Source organism: Dendrobates tinctorius, unplaced genomic scaffold (assembly GCF_039654945.1).
Source record: "Dendrobates tinctorius isolate UK_male_01 unplaced genomic scaffold, ASM3965494v1 ptg000233l, whole genome shotgun sequence".
Classification (NCBI taxonomy): domain Eukaryota; kingdom Metazoa; phylum Chordata; class Amphibia; order Anura; family Dendrobatidae; genus Dendrobates; species Dendrobates tinctorius.
Genome location: NW_027361900.1, coordinates 2,870,422 through 2,884,508, shown reverse-complemented (window position 1 = coordinate 2,884,508; position 14,087 = coordinate 2,870,422). Strand labels below are relative to the sequence as shown.

Genomic DNA, 14,087 nt, shown 5'->3' with positions numbered 1-14,087 from the left:
CCTCATTATACAGCTGTACAGGGGTCTAGTGAAGGCTTTTTAGCCCTTTCCTCAGACTGTAGCTCCTGGGATCAGGCCCTCACTCCTGTCCCTTCACTATAAAGCCTGGGCCTCATTATACAGCTGTACAGGGGTCTAGTGAAGGCTTTTTAGCCCTTTCCTCAGACTGTAGCTCCTGGGATCAGGCCCTCACTCCTGTCCCTTCACTATAAAGCCTGGGCCTCATTATACAGCTGTACAGGGGTCTAGTGAAGGCTTTTTAGCCCTTTCCTCAGACTGTAGCTCCTGGGATCAGGCCCTCACTCCTGTCCCTTCACTATAAAGCCTGGGCCTCATTATACAGCTGTACAGGGGTCTAGTGAAGGCTTTTTAGCCCTTTCCTCAGACTGTAGCTCCTGGGAACAGGCCCTCACTCCTGTCCCCTCACTATAAAGCCTGGGCCTCATTATACAGCTGTACAGGGGACTAGTGAAGACTTTTTAGCCCTTTCCTCAGACTGTAGCTCCTGGGAACAGTCCCTCTCTCCTGTCCCTTCACTGTAAAGCCTGGGCCTCATTATACAGCTGTACAGGGGTCTAGTGAAGGCTTTTTAGCCCTTTCCTCAGACTGTAGCTCCTGGGCACAGGCCCTCACTCCTGTCCCTTCAATATAAAGCCTGGGCCTCATTATACAGCTGTATAGGGGTCTAGTGAAGGCTTTTTAGCCCTTTCCTCAGACTGTAGCTCCTGGGATCAGGCCCTCACTCCTGTCCCTTCACTATAAAGCCTGGGCCTCATTATACAGCCGTACAGGGGTCTAGTGAAGGCTTTTTAGCCCTTTCCTCAGACTGTAGCTCCTGGGCACAGGCCCTCACTCCTGTCCCTTCACTATAAAGCATGGGCCTCATTATACAGCTGTACAGGGGTCTAGTGAAGGCTTTTTAGCCCTTTCCTCAGTCTGTAGCCCCTGGGCACAGACCCTCACTCCAGTCCCTTCACTATAAAGCTTGGGCCTCATTATACAGCTGTACAGGGGTCTAGTGAAGGCTTTTTAGCCCTTTCCTCAGTCTGTAGCTCCTGGGATCAGGCCCTCACTCCTGTTCCTTCACTATAAAGCCTGGGCCTCATTATACAGCCGTACAGAGGTCTAGTGAAGGCTTTTTAGCCCTTTCCTCAGACTGTAGCTCCTGGGCACAGGCCCTCACTCCTGTCACTTCACTATAAAGCCTGGGTCTCATTATACAGCTGTACAGGGGTGTAGTGAAGGCTTTTTAGCCCTTTCCTCAGACTGTAGCTCCTGGGATCAGGCCTTCACTCCTGTCCCTTCACTATAAAGCCTGGGCCTCATTATACAGCTGTACAGGGGTCTAGTGAAGGCTTTTTAGCCCTTTCCTCAGACTGTAGCTTCTGGAAACAGGCCCTCCCTCCTGTCCCTTCACTATAAAGCTTGGGTCTCATTATACAGCTGTACAGGGGTCTAGTGAAGGCTTTTTAGCCCTTTCCTCAGACTGTAGCTCCTGGGCACAGGCCCTCACTCCTGTCACTTCACTATAAAGCCTGGGTCTCATTATACAGCTGTACAGGGGTGTAGTGAAGGCTTTTTAGCCCTTTCCTCAGACTGTAGCTCCTGGGATCAGGCCTTCACTCCTGTCCCTTCACTATAAAGCCTGGGCCTCATTATACAGCTGTACAGGGGTCTAGTGAAGGCTTTTTAGCCCTTTCCTCAGACTGTAGCTTCTGGAAACAGGCCCTCCCTCCTGTCCCTTCACTATAAAGCTTGGGTCTCATTATACAGCTGTACAGGGGTCTAGTGAAGGCTTTTTAGCCCTTTCCTCAGACTGTAGCTCCTGGGCACAGGCCCTCACTCCTGTCCCTTCACTATAAAGCCTGGGCCTCATTATACAGCTGTACAGGGGTCTAGTGAAGGCTTTTTAGCCCTTTCCTCAGACTGTAGCTCCTGGGAACAGGCCCTCTCTCCTGTCCCTTCACTATAAAGTGTGGGGTGCAGCACGCAAGCATCCCATAAGCAAAGCATCACAGAAGCTAAGCATCCAGCAAAACGGCAGTTATACATGGAAGTTAGTCAGGGCAGGAGTCAGGTAACCCACACTTTGCTCTCCCCTTTAACCATGTGCTTTATTTTTATCCTCCTGTGTTCCCTTGCCATCCACATTCACCACCCTATCCCCCCTCCATCATGACTCGTACACATCAGCCCCTCTATACTTCCCTTTCCCATGTACAGCTCACATGTACTCCTCACCTTCCTGAGAAACCCTAGCCCATCTTGCCCAAACACATCGCAGAAAAAAACTACTTACAATTCCAACAACTATTTGCTCTTTATCTTCCTACTCCTACTGATTTCAGGGGACATCTCCCCCAACCCTGGGCCACCATCCCCCAACCTCAACCCCTACCCTACCTCATATCGAAACCAAAATAATCTTATTACCATTACTTGCACTCCCTCATCTCCATCTTTTAATTGTGCCCTCTGGAATCCACGGTCTGCTTGTAACAAGCTTCCTTTCCTACACAACTACTTTTTGAACAACTCTCTTAATAATAATAATAATAATAATCTTTATTTTTATATAGCGCTAACATATTCCGCAGCGCTTTACAGTTTTTGCACACATTTTCATCACTGTCCCCGATGGGGCTCACAATCTAAATTCCCTATCAGTATGTCTTTAGAATGTGGGAGGAAACCGGAGTGCCCGGAGGAAACCCACGCAAACACGGGGAGAACATACAAACTCCTTGCAGATGTTGTCCTTGGTGGGATTCGAACCCAGGACTCCAGCGCTGCAAGGCTGCAGCGCTAACCACTGAGCCACCGTGCTGCCCTCTCTTAATCTGTTGGCCCTCACTGAAACCTGGATTCAGGATTCTGACACTGTCTCTCCTGCTGCCATTTCCTACGGTGGCTTACAATTCTCTCACTCCCCGAGACCCACAAACAGACATGGTGGTGGAGTCGGCATACTCCTGTCCCCACAATGCACTTTCCAGGTCATCCCCCCCAGTTCCATCACTCTTATTCCCTTTTGAGGTCCACACCATCAGGCTCTTCCGTCCCCTCTCCCTCAGGGTTGCGGTCATATACCGGCCCCCAGGCTCAACCACCCACTTCCTTGACCACTTTTCAGCCTGGCTGCCGCACTTCATGTCCTCAGAACTTCCAACCCTCATCCTGGGAGACTTCAACATCCCCATTAACAGCCCTACTTTCACATCTGCATCCCAGCTTCTATCACTAACCACCTCTCTAGGCCTCTCGCAGCTTTCAACCTCTGAGACACCCAAGGACGGCAACACCCTTGATCTGGTATTTGTCCGGCTCTGCTCAATCTCCCACCTAAATAACTCACCGCTTCCACTCTCTGACCACAACATTCTCTCCTTCACACTCACAAATCCTCGCCCACCACAGCTCACTCGTACCTCCCACACAGTCAGAAATCTACAAGCCATTAACCCTCAGACACTTTCAGATTCCCTACACTCATCACTGTCCCCTATCTCCTCTTTTTCCTGTCCTAATCTGGCTGTTCATCACTACAATGACACGCTTAGAAGCACCCTTGACCAAGTAGCTCCCCTCACCCTCAGAACCTCCAAACACAGAGTAAAACAGCCCTGGCTCACATCACAAACTCACCTTCTCCAGCGATGCTCTAGGAGTGCTGAACGCCTATGGAGAAAAACCCTCACACCAGAAGACTTCATCCACTTCAAATTTATGTTAAGAACCTATAACGCTGCCCTTCACCTCGCCAAACAGAACTACTTCACCACCCTGATCTCCTCACTAGCCAACAACCCCAAGAAACTTTTTGACACTTTTCACTCCCTCCTCGGCCAAAAGCACAAGCCCCTATCACAGACATTTGTGCTGATGACCTGGCCTCCCACTTTACTGAAAAAATAGATAATATCCGTCAGGAAATCTGCTCCCAACCACCAAGTGCTGTGACTCCCATCCCTTCCTGCATCTTCCCTGGCTCACTTTCCACATTTGATCCCATCACAGAAGAAGAAGTCTCCAGACTCCTCTCTTCTTCTCGTCCGACTACATGCACTACCGACCCCATGCCCTCACATCTCCTCCAGTCTCTCTCTCCAGTCGTCACAACCCACCTAACTACAATCTTTAATCTCTCCCGCTCCTCGGGCATTTTCCCATCCTCCTTCAAACACGCCATTGTTACTCCATTACTAAAGAAACCTGCTCTCGACCCATCCTGCACAAACAACTACAGACCAGTCTCCAATCTCCCCTTCATCTCTAAACTTTTGGAGCACCTAGTTTACTCCCGCCTTACCCGTTACCTCTCCACTGCCTTCTAGACCCTTCACAGTCCGGCTTCCGCCCCCTACATTCGACTGAAACTGCACTTATCAAAGTGACCAATGACCTTCTGACAGCAAAACGTAACGGTGACCACTCTCTGCTCATTCTTCTCGATCTATCTGCAGCTTTCGACACTGTTGACCACCATCTCCTACTCTCTAGGCTCCAGTCACTAGGCATTAAGGACACTGCACTCTCCTGGTTCTCTTCTTATCTCTCTGACCTCTCCTTCAGTGTTTTGTTCTCTGGCTCCACGTCATCTCCTCTTCCTCTTGCTGTCGGGGTACCTCAGGGCTCAGTCCTTGGCCCCCTTCTTTTCTCTCTCTATACGGCCCCAATTGGACAGACCATCAGCAGATTTGGCTTTCAGTACCATCTTTATGCTGATGACACACAACTATGTACATCTTCCCCCGACCTTACCTCCTCTGTACTACAGAACGCCAGTGACTGTCTGTCTACAGTCTCCAACGTCATGTTCACTATCTGAAACTCAACCTCTCTAAAACTGAACTTCTTCTGCTCCCGCCATCTACTAACCTCCCTTAAATCTGACATTTCCCTCTCCGTGGATGGTACCACAATAACAACCCTGCAGCAGGCGCGCTGTCTGGGTGTTATGTTTGACACCAATCTCTACTTCACATCCCATGTACAATCTCTTGCCCGCTCTTGCTGCTTACACCTAAAGAACATCTCTTGAATTCGCCCTTTTCTCACCATGGAAACAACAAAAACCCTCACTGTAGCATTGATCCACTCCCGCCTGGATTACTGCAATGCTCTATTAATTGTCCTCCCCGTCACTCGACTATCCCCTCTCCAGTCCATACTTAATGCAGCAGCCAGTGTCATCCATCTGGCTAATCGATACTCGGACGTGTCCGCTCTTCGTCAGTCATTACACTGGCTGCCCATTCATTATAGGATCCGATTCAAAGTACTTGTTCTCATCCACAAAGCTCTCCATGGTGCGGCACCCCCCTACATCTCCTCCCTCATTTCTTTCTATCGGCCTAGCCGATCGCTGCGCTCTGCAAACGACTTTCGACTAACCTCTGCACTAATCCGTACCTCCCACTCCCGACTCCAAGACTTCTCCCGTGCTGCTCCTATACTCTGGAATGCTCTACCCCAAGATATTAGGACTAACCACAGTTTGCATAGTTTTAGGCGCTCCTTCAAAACACATTTGTTCAGAGCGGCTTATCACATTCACTAATCAAAGTCATTCTATGTGTAAGTGTGCGTGTGTAGCCCATTCACTATCTCCATCCATCCTTCACTCCCTCAAGATGGCTGGACCTTCATTGTAAATACACCATTGTAAATACACACCTGTACTCTGTATCTCCCCCACCTCATTGTAGATTGTAAGCTCTCTGAGCAGGGTCATCTTATTTCGTCTTATTTTGCTTTAATTATTGTATTGTTAACGTTGTTACTTATGACTTGTGTTTTGAAACTGTTAAACTGTAAAGCGCTGCGGAATATGTTGGCGCTATATAAATAAAGATTATTATTATTATTGAAGATTCCAGTGCGGGGAAGATGGGAAACCTTCATATAGACGGCCGGTGGGGATGGAGGCAGTGACCGACTCTGGCCAAATCTGTCTCTAGAGCCGCAGTAGAAGATGGAGATGTCGTCCTCATCATGAAGGAGTTATTTCTCATGTCGCGTGTAATGAATATCTCCTGCAGTATTGCTAATGCCGATTCCAGTGTCGGTAATGAGACGAGAATTAGCGTTATGGAAGATGAGTCTATGAGGAACGTGTTCAGCTGCCGACTCCGAGGAGGAAACTGCTTGTTGTCTGTGGCCTAAATATATAGGTTTTATTAGTAGATGTCAGGGAAGAAAACTAAACCCTGTAAGATAATAAATCTCCTCATATGTTTCCCTTATTATCTCCAGTAATTGTATTATTACACAGGATTCTTATGGTGTTACATCGGATCATCTTCTTCTCATTCAGGTCTCTACAATATCGGATCCTCTCAGTGAAGATCTTCTACAGAAGAGAATTTTCCTGATTTACCCATCAGGGATGGATATGGACAGAGACAAGATGGCGGAGAGGATATTACACCTCACCCTAGAGATCCTCTTCCGTCTCACTGGAGAGGTGAGAGATTCTGATGACGTCACATTACATCATTCTTATCTATGGGAATAAAAGATGGACAGAACTGGAGAGGTGAGGACTCTGGAAATGTCTGTAGTGAGATTTATTACTGTGTCTCTCCATAACCAGGATTACACAGTGGTGAAGAAGACCTCTAGTGATCGCTGTCAGGACCCTGTGTCTGAGGGATGGGGAAGACCCCTGAGCCCAATCACGGGGCCTCCACCTCACCCCCTGATCCATGAGGACATCAATGACCAGAAGATCCTAGAACTCATCTACAAGATGATTGAGCTGCTGACTGGAGAGGTGACACTGCTGGGAATGCTGGGACATTATACAGTAACACTATGAAGGGATCGGGGGATGACGGTATCATTGTATGTGTCAGGTTCCTATAAGGTGTCAGGATGTCGCTGTCTATTTCTCCATGGAGGAGTGGGAGTATTTAGAAGGACACAGAGATCTGTACAAGGACGTCATAATGGAGGTTCCCCAGCCCCTCACATCTCCAGGTAATAGACAGGACTAAATACACACGGCCTATAATTATCTGTATGTAGAGAATGAATTCAGTCCCTGTATGTGTTTCCTCCAGATCTATCCAGTAAGAGGACAACACCAGAGAGATGTCCCCGTCCTCTTCTTCCACAGGACTGTAACCAAGAAGATCCCAGTGCTCCTCAGGATCATCAGGTAGATGGAGAGAAGGTGTCAGGAGATCTCCCCTATGATGTGTAGACGGCTGTGAAGGTCTTGTGCTCAGTCTTGTTTTATCCACCAGTATTATATGTTTTATACTTGTGTAATGAGAACGGTGGAAATGGCAGGATTAGAGCTGATCATAGATGGGACTTCTCCATCTGTCTGTGACTTTTACAATATTTGTTTCAGGGTGAAGATCTGACCCATATTAATACTACAGAGACATATGTGAGGGGTGATGAGTGGTGTAAAGAGGAGATTCCCACATATGACTACCCAGGTGAGTAGTAACCACTGAATGCAGAGAAGTCACAGATTCCTCTCAGTCACCGGCTGTGGCTGCTTTATCGGTGGTGTAGTCCGGCCGTATTACCATGATCACCATTTTGCCTCTAGACCACAACATTCTCCTCCACCCTAAACTGTTCAAATGACTTTGGGCAGTGAAAGCCCTTTTCTATAGAACTTACAACCAATTACATTGTTTTTGATCCTAAGGAATTTAGATTACTGCACAATCTCTCCTGAAATGGGGAGCAATATTATTTTCTTTGTGCAGTGGATGATTTTGCAAACTCCCCTCTCCCGCTCTCTGACCACAATCTTCTTTCATTCTCTATCAAGGACTGCCAGGCCACTCAGGTCACCCCCACTGTCCATACTTATAGAAACATACAGGCCATTAACACCCAGAAACTTATAAAGAACTTGCAGTCTTCATTGGCCCCTATCTCCTCCCTCTCATGTCCTGATTCTGCACTGAAGCATTACAATGAAACACTTCAAACTGCCCTGGATGAATTTGCACCCCCTATAAATAGAACACCACAACACAGACGGCGACAACCCTGGCACACCCTGCAAACACGTTTCCTACAGCGATGCTCCAGGTGCGCCGAACTTCTGTGGAGAAAATCCAATCTACACAAAGATTTCATCCATTATAAGTTTATGCTTAGAACATACAACACTGCCCTTCACCTCTCCAAACAAACCTATTTCAACACCCTCATCACCTCACTGTCCAATAACCCGAAACGTCTCTTTGACACTTATCATTCTCTACTCAACCCAAGAGTACAGGCCCCAACCACAGAGCTCTGAGCTGACGATCTGGCCAATTACTTCAAAGAAAAAATTGACCAGATTCGACAGGAAATTATCTCCCAATCACCACATACCATGAACTGTCCTCCCTCCTCCACTGCATCTAGCTCACTCTCTGATTTTGAACCAGTAACAGAAGAAGAAGTAAGCAGGCTCCTTGAATCTTCTCGCCCAACCTTTTGCATCAGTGACCCATTTCCGTCACATCTCCTCCAGTCCCTTTCCCCTGCTGTCACCCCTCACCTAACTAAAATATTTAACCTCTCTCTCTCTCTTCTGGTATCTTTCCCTCCTCATTTAAGCATGCCATCACACATCCACTACTTAAAAAACCACCCCTCGACCAAAACTGTGCCGCTAACTATAGACCTGTCTCTAATCTTCCCTTCATCTCTAAACTCCTGGAACGCCTGGTCCACTCCCATCTTATCCGCTATCTCTCTGATAACTCTCTTCTCGACCCTCTCCAATCCGGTTTACGCTCCTTACACTCTACTGAAACTACCCTCACTAAAGTCTCTAATGATCTACTAACAGCTAAACCAAATGGTCATTACTCCATGCTAATTCTCTTGGATCTCTCTGCAGCATTCGACACTGTGGATCTGTAAAATAATGCGTATTCTTTGTAAAATACTTAGGACTAGTTACCAGATAAAAATATAGTGGTTTATTTGGATTCTTCCATCAAAGAAAAGATTATTACAGAAAAACATAAAAATAGGTGAAAGAGAGATTGTCCATTAGTTCATAGCAAAAGCTTGTCACCTTCTTTCTCTGGGATTCCACATGGCAAATGGCCTCTGTCTCTCTTAGGCTTCTTCGTAGTAAAGTTACATACCAGCTGTTCAGTTATGTCCGTGCAGAGATGACATCTTGCGTCTGTGTCTCATGATGGTGAGGGAAGGAGCGAGCGACCTCTAGAGTGAGCCATGAATTATATACGTCTCTTAAAGCACGTGATCTCTGTATATATGGAGTTTGACATTTACCTCAAGCTAAACTTAAATATGTAGTGGAGCTGACATTTACCACTTGCTAAAATAGCACATGCAGTGTCAGTGGAAGGCAATGTCCAGTACAGAACTGAGTGTGATAAGAATACAACTCCATAACTAATATATATATAAATCCATAACTAATATAAATCCACAACTAATAATATTTAACAATTCCCCCTTTTCAGGGAGACAGACATTAATTGGAACCCTCAAAATATAACAAGATCTTCTTTCTTCTTTTCTTCTTCTTTGACAAAATAATTTAATATCAATAATAATAATATCAGATTACTGTTATACGTACTCAATGACATAATTGATGTGAATTCATGTTATGGTAAGCCGTGAACAATATTCATATAAAATATGTATAATTATACTTCCCTAAGTCTAAATTGAAGCATCTCAGGTCCAGTCATCATCATCTGATGTCATCTGGTCTTCATTTTGATGTCTTCTGTCTTCTTCTTGGTTCTTTTAAAAACACAGTTTTTCTCTAGCATATAGATGTTGTAGGAATCGTGTTGTGTATAAAATCAAAGTTCATAAATTCAAATTTTGATAAGAAACAAAGTCTATAGATGAAATGCAGCTTTAATATCTGTGCAGTGTCACCTTTAAAAACCTGGGCTTACATTGGCTCGCCTTGGATATTCTGGAATCCTCCATCGGCACTGGTCTTTGAACAGGTGTGACGTCTTTGGTCAGCAAAGCAAGGGTTAAAATGACTCTTCCTTGCTAAACATAGCACCATAACCAGTCCTTGTCCTAATGCACAGGACACAGGTCAGGGTTGTAGCTTCCTGACAATTACCTTATTGTTCACCAGCCTTCATCGAAGCTTTTCAGGTGATTGAAAACCTCTGGAACTTGGTAAGAGCGTGATAACACAGTTCATCTCAGCATCATAGGATCATCGTCCTCTGGTTGTCAGGTTAGACACTTTAATTGTGACTGTCAGTGGTGGATACTGCACTTGTGGCTGTCAGTGGTGGATACTGCACTTGTGGCTGTCAGTGGTGGATACTGCACTTGTGGCTGTCAGTGGTGGATACTGCACTTGTGACTGTCACTGGTGGATACTGCACTTGTGACTGTCAGTGGTGGATACTGCACTTGTGACTGTCAGTGGTGGATACTGCACTTGTGACTGTCAGTGGTGGATACTGCACTTGTGACTGTCAGTGGTGGATACTGCACTTGTGACTGTCAGTGGTGGATACTGCACTTGTGACTGTCAGTGGTGGATACTGCACTTGTGACTGTCAGTGGTGGATTCTGCACTTGAGACTGTCAGTGGTGGATACTGCACTTGTGACTGTCAGTGGTGGATACTGCACTTGTGACTGTCAGTGGTGGATTCTGCACTTGTGGCTGTCAGTGGTGGATGCTGCACTTGTGACTGTCAGTGGTGGATGCTGCACTTGTGACTGTCAGTGGTGGTTACTGCACTTGTGACTGTCAGTGGTGGATTGTGCACTTGTAACTGTCAGTGGTGGATTGTGCACTTGTGACTGTCAGTGGTGGATACTGCACTTGTGACTGTCAGTGGTGGATACTGCACTTGTGACTGTCAGTGGTGGATACTGCACTTGTGACTGTCAGTGGTGGATACTGCACTTGTGGCTGTCAGTGGTGGATACTGCACTTGTGGCTGTCAGTGGATACTGCACTTGTGACTGTCAGTGGTGGATACTGCACTTGTGACTGTCAGTGGTGGATACTGCACTTGTGACTGTCAGTGGTGGATACTGCACTTGTGACTGTCAGTGGTGGATACTGCACTTGTGGCTGTCAGTGGTGGATACTGCACTTGTGACTGTCAGTGGTGGATACTGCACTTGTGACTGTCAGTGGTGGATTCTGCACTTGTGGCTGTCAGTGGTGGATACTGCACTTGTGACTGTCAGTGGTGGATACTGCACTTGTGACTGTCAGTGGTGGATACTGCACTTGTGACTGTCAGTGGTGGATACTGCACTTGTGACTGTCAGTGGTGGATACTGCACGTGTGACTGTCAGTGGTGGATACTGCACGTGTGACTGTCAGTGGTGGATACTGCACTTGTGACTGTCAGTGGTGGATACTGCACTTGCGACTGTCAGTGGTGGATACTGCACTTGCGGCTGTCAGTGGTGGATACTGCACTTGCGACTGTCAGTGGTGGATACTGCACTTGTGACTGTCAGTGTTGGATACTGCACTTGTGACTGTCAGTGTTGGATACTGCACTTGTGACTGTCAGTGGTGGATACTGCACTTGTGACTGTCAGTGGTGGATACTGCACTTGTGACTGTCAGTGGTGGATACTGCACTTGTGACTGTCAGTGGTGGATACTGCACTTGTGACTGTCAGTGGTGGATACTGCACTTGTGACTGACAGTGGTGGATACTGCACTTGTGACTGACAGTGGTGGATACTGCACTTGTGACTGTCAGTGGTGGATACTGCAATCATGGCTGTCAGTGGTGGATACTACACTTGTGACTGTCAGTGGTGGATACTGCACTTGTGACTGTCAGTGGTGGATACTGCACTTGTGACTGTCAGTGGTGGATACTGCACTTGTGACTGTCAGTGGTGGATACTGCACTTGTGGCTGTCAGTGGTGGATACTGCACTTGTGGCTGTCAGTGGTGGATACTGCACTTGTGGCTGTCAGTGGTGGATACTGCACTTGTGACTGTCAGTGGTGGATACTGCACTTGTGACTGTCAGTGGTGGATACGGCACTTGTGACTGTCAGTGGTGGATACTGCACTTGTGACTGTCAGTGGTGGATACTGCACTTGTGACTGTCAGTGGTGGATACTGCACTTGTGACTGTCAGTGGTGGATACTGGACTTGTGGCTGTCAGTGGTGGATACTGCACTTGTGACTGTCAGTGGTGGATACTGCACTTGTGTTAGCACCGCTCCTCGCTCCCCGGCTGTACTCACCGCTCCCGCTCCTGGTCCGGCTTCCTCCTCAGTCTCTGCGTTGACGCGCGCCCCCGCTCTGCGCGCTTTCCGGCAGCTGGTCTCCCGACGTCCTCCTCCACTTCCCTCGGCCGCGCGCATGGTACCCCTGCGCACGCGCCGGAGGGTTAGATCGTGCGCCTATGGCAGTCTGTCGGCGTGACCTGCTCAGATCCCGCCCGACCTATCAGCGCCCTCCACTAGGTATTTCAGGCCGCCCTCCCCTAGGGGAGGCGCCTAACTATTGAGTTATTGTCTCTTGTGTCTGGGCCGTGCTCGCTGCTGTAGCAGCTGCTATCCTGTTTACCCTCTGTGCTGCCTGCCTTTGTGCTCCCTGTCCCTGTGCTCCCTGTCTCTGTGCTTCCTGCTGTGCCATCGTGTTATCGCTGTGTCTCCTGCTCCTGCCCGCTGTTTAACCCTCTGTGTCCTCTCTCCTTTTAGTGTTGCTCCCTTTCCTGCCTCCTGCTGGTCCCGCCGTCCCACCTTCCACTCCTTCCGCCTACGGATCCCGGTGTACCCGTCTCCTCCTCGGATCTTCCACTACTCCTCTTCATCGCTCACCCTCTTGAGCCGACCCCTGGTCCTGGCTGCCGTGGCGCTTGAACTCCCCGAGTCTGTTCCCTAACGATCCCTGTATAGGGGTCGGTCCACTTGGTGCGCTCACTCGGGGAGGGTTCGGTGTCACGGCCCAGTGGGTCCACTCTCGCTTCCGGCACCCGAAGTGTAACAACTTGTGACTGTCAGTGGTGGATACTGCACTTGTGACTGTCAGTGGTGAATTCTGCACTTGTGGCTGTCAGTGGTGGATACTGCACTTGTGACTGTCAGTGGTGGATTCTGCACTTGTGGCTGTCAGTGGTGGATACTGCACTTGTGACTGTCAGTGGTGGATACTGCACTTGTGACTGTCAGTGGTGGATACTGCACTTGTGACTGTCAGTGGTGGATACTGCACTTGTGACTGTCAGTGGTGGATACTGCACTTGTGACTGTCAGTGGTGGATACTGCACTTGTGACTGTCAGTGGTGGATACTGCACTTGTGACTGTCAGTGGTGGATTCTGCACTTGTGTCTGTCAGTGGTGGATTCTGCACTTGTGTCTGTCAGTGGTGGATTCTGCACTTGTGGCTGTCAGTGGTGGATTCTGCACTTGTGGCTGTCAGTGGTGGATACTGCACTTGTGGCTGTCAGTGGTGGATACTGCACTTGTGGCTGTCAGTGGTGGATTCTGCACTTGTGGCTGTCAGTGGTGGATACTGCACTTGTGGCTGTCAGTGGTGGATACTGCACTTGTGACTGTCAGTGGTGGATACTGCACTTGTGACTGTCAGTGGTGGATACTGCACTTGTGACTGTCAGTGGTGGATACTGCACTTGTGGCTGTCAGTGGTGGATACTGCACTTGTGACTGTCAGTGGTGGATACTGCACTTGTAAGTAACACAGTCTATTACTCAGTAATCATAGCTTTGTTACCTTCTGGGACTTCTGGATAGCGGCATTCTTCTTCTTGCAACTGATAAGAATCAATTTTAATATGAAAAGTCTTTATTAACGTAATTTCAGTATCTTGCTTGAAGTCTTCATTCCCTATTCTATACCAAATCTGGTAATTTTCCTATCCTATAATATCACAGCGTACCATAGCAATCAGTAATATCCATATAATTATTATCAGAATTTGTACCGTATATGGATTTCAATGTTTGAAATAATAAACCAATAATAAGTGATAATACATTATTATCCATATTCTTCATGTGATAGAACATTTTTTTATGTCATAGGTGTAATTACCTTTTTCAACCCATAGGTGTCACTGTGTTTTATGTAACCAATGTTTTCA

General features: G+C 47.6%; 1 protein-coding gene and 1 long non-coding RNA gene across 2 annotated transcripts in view; both read left to right on the top strand.

The window, feature by feature from the left end:
• Window positions 1-14,087, top strand: part of LOC141060203 (uncharacterized) — a 148,615-nt gene that overhangs the window by 57,048 nt on the left and 77,480 nt on the right. The gene's annotated exons all lie outside the window — the stretch shown is intronic.
• On the top strand, window positions 7,363-13,065 carry LOC141060205 (uncharacterized). Its single transcript, XR_012222676.1, has 3 exons — window positions 7,363-7,451; window positions 10,109-10,213; window positions 12,683-13,065. It is a non-coding gene; the product is annotated as an uncharacterized lncRNA (long non-coding RNA).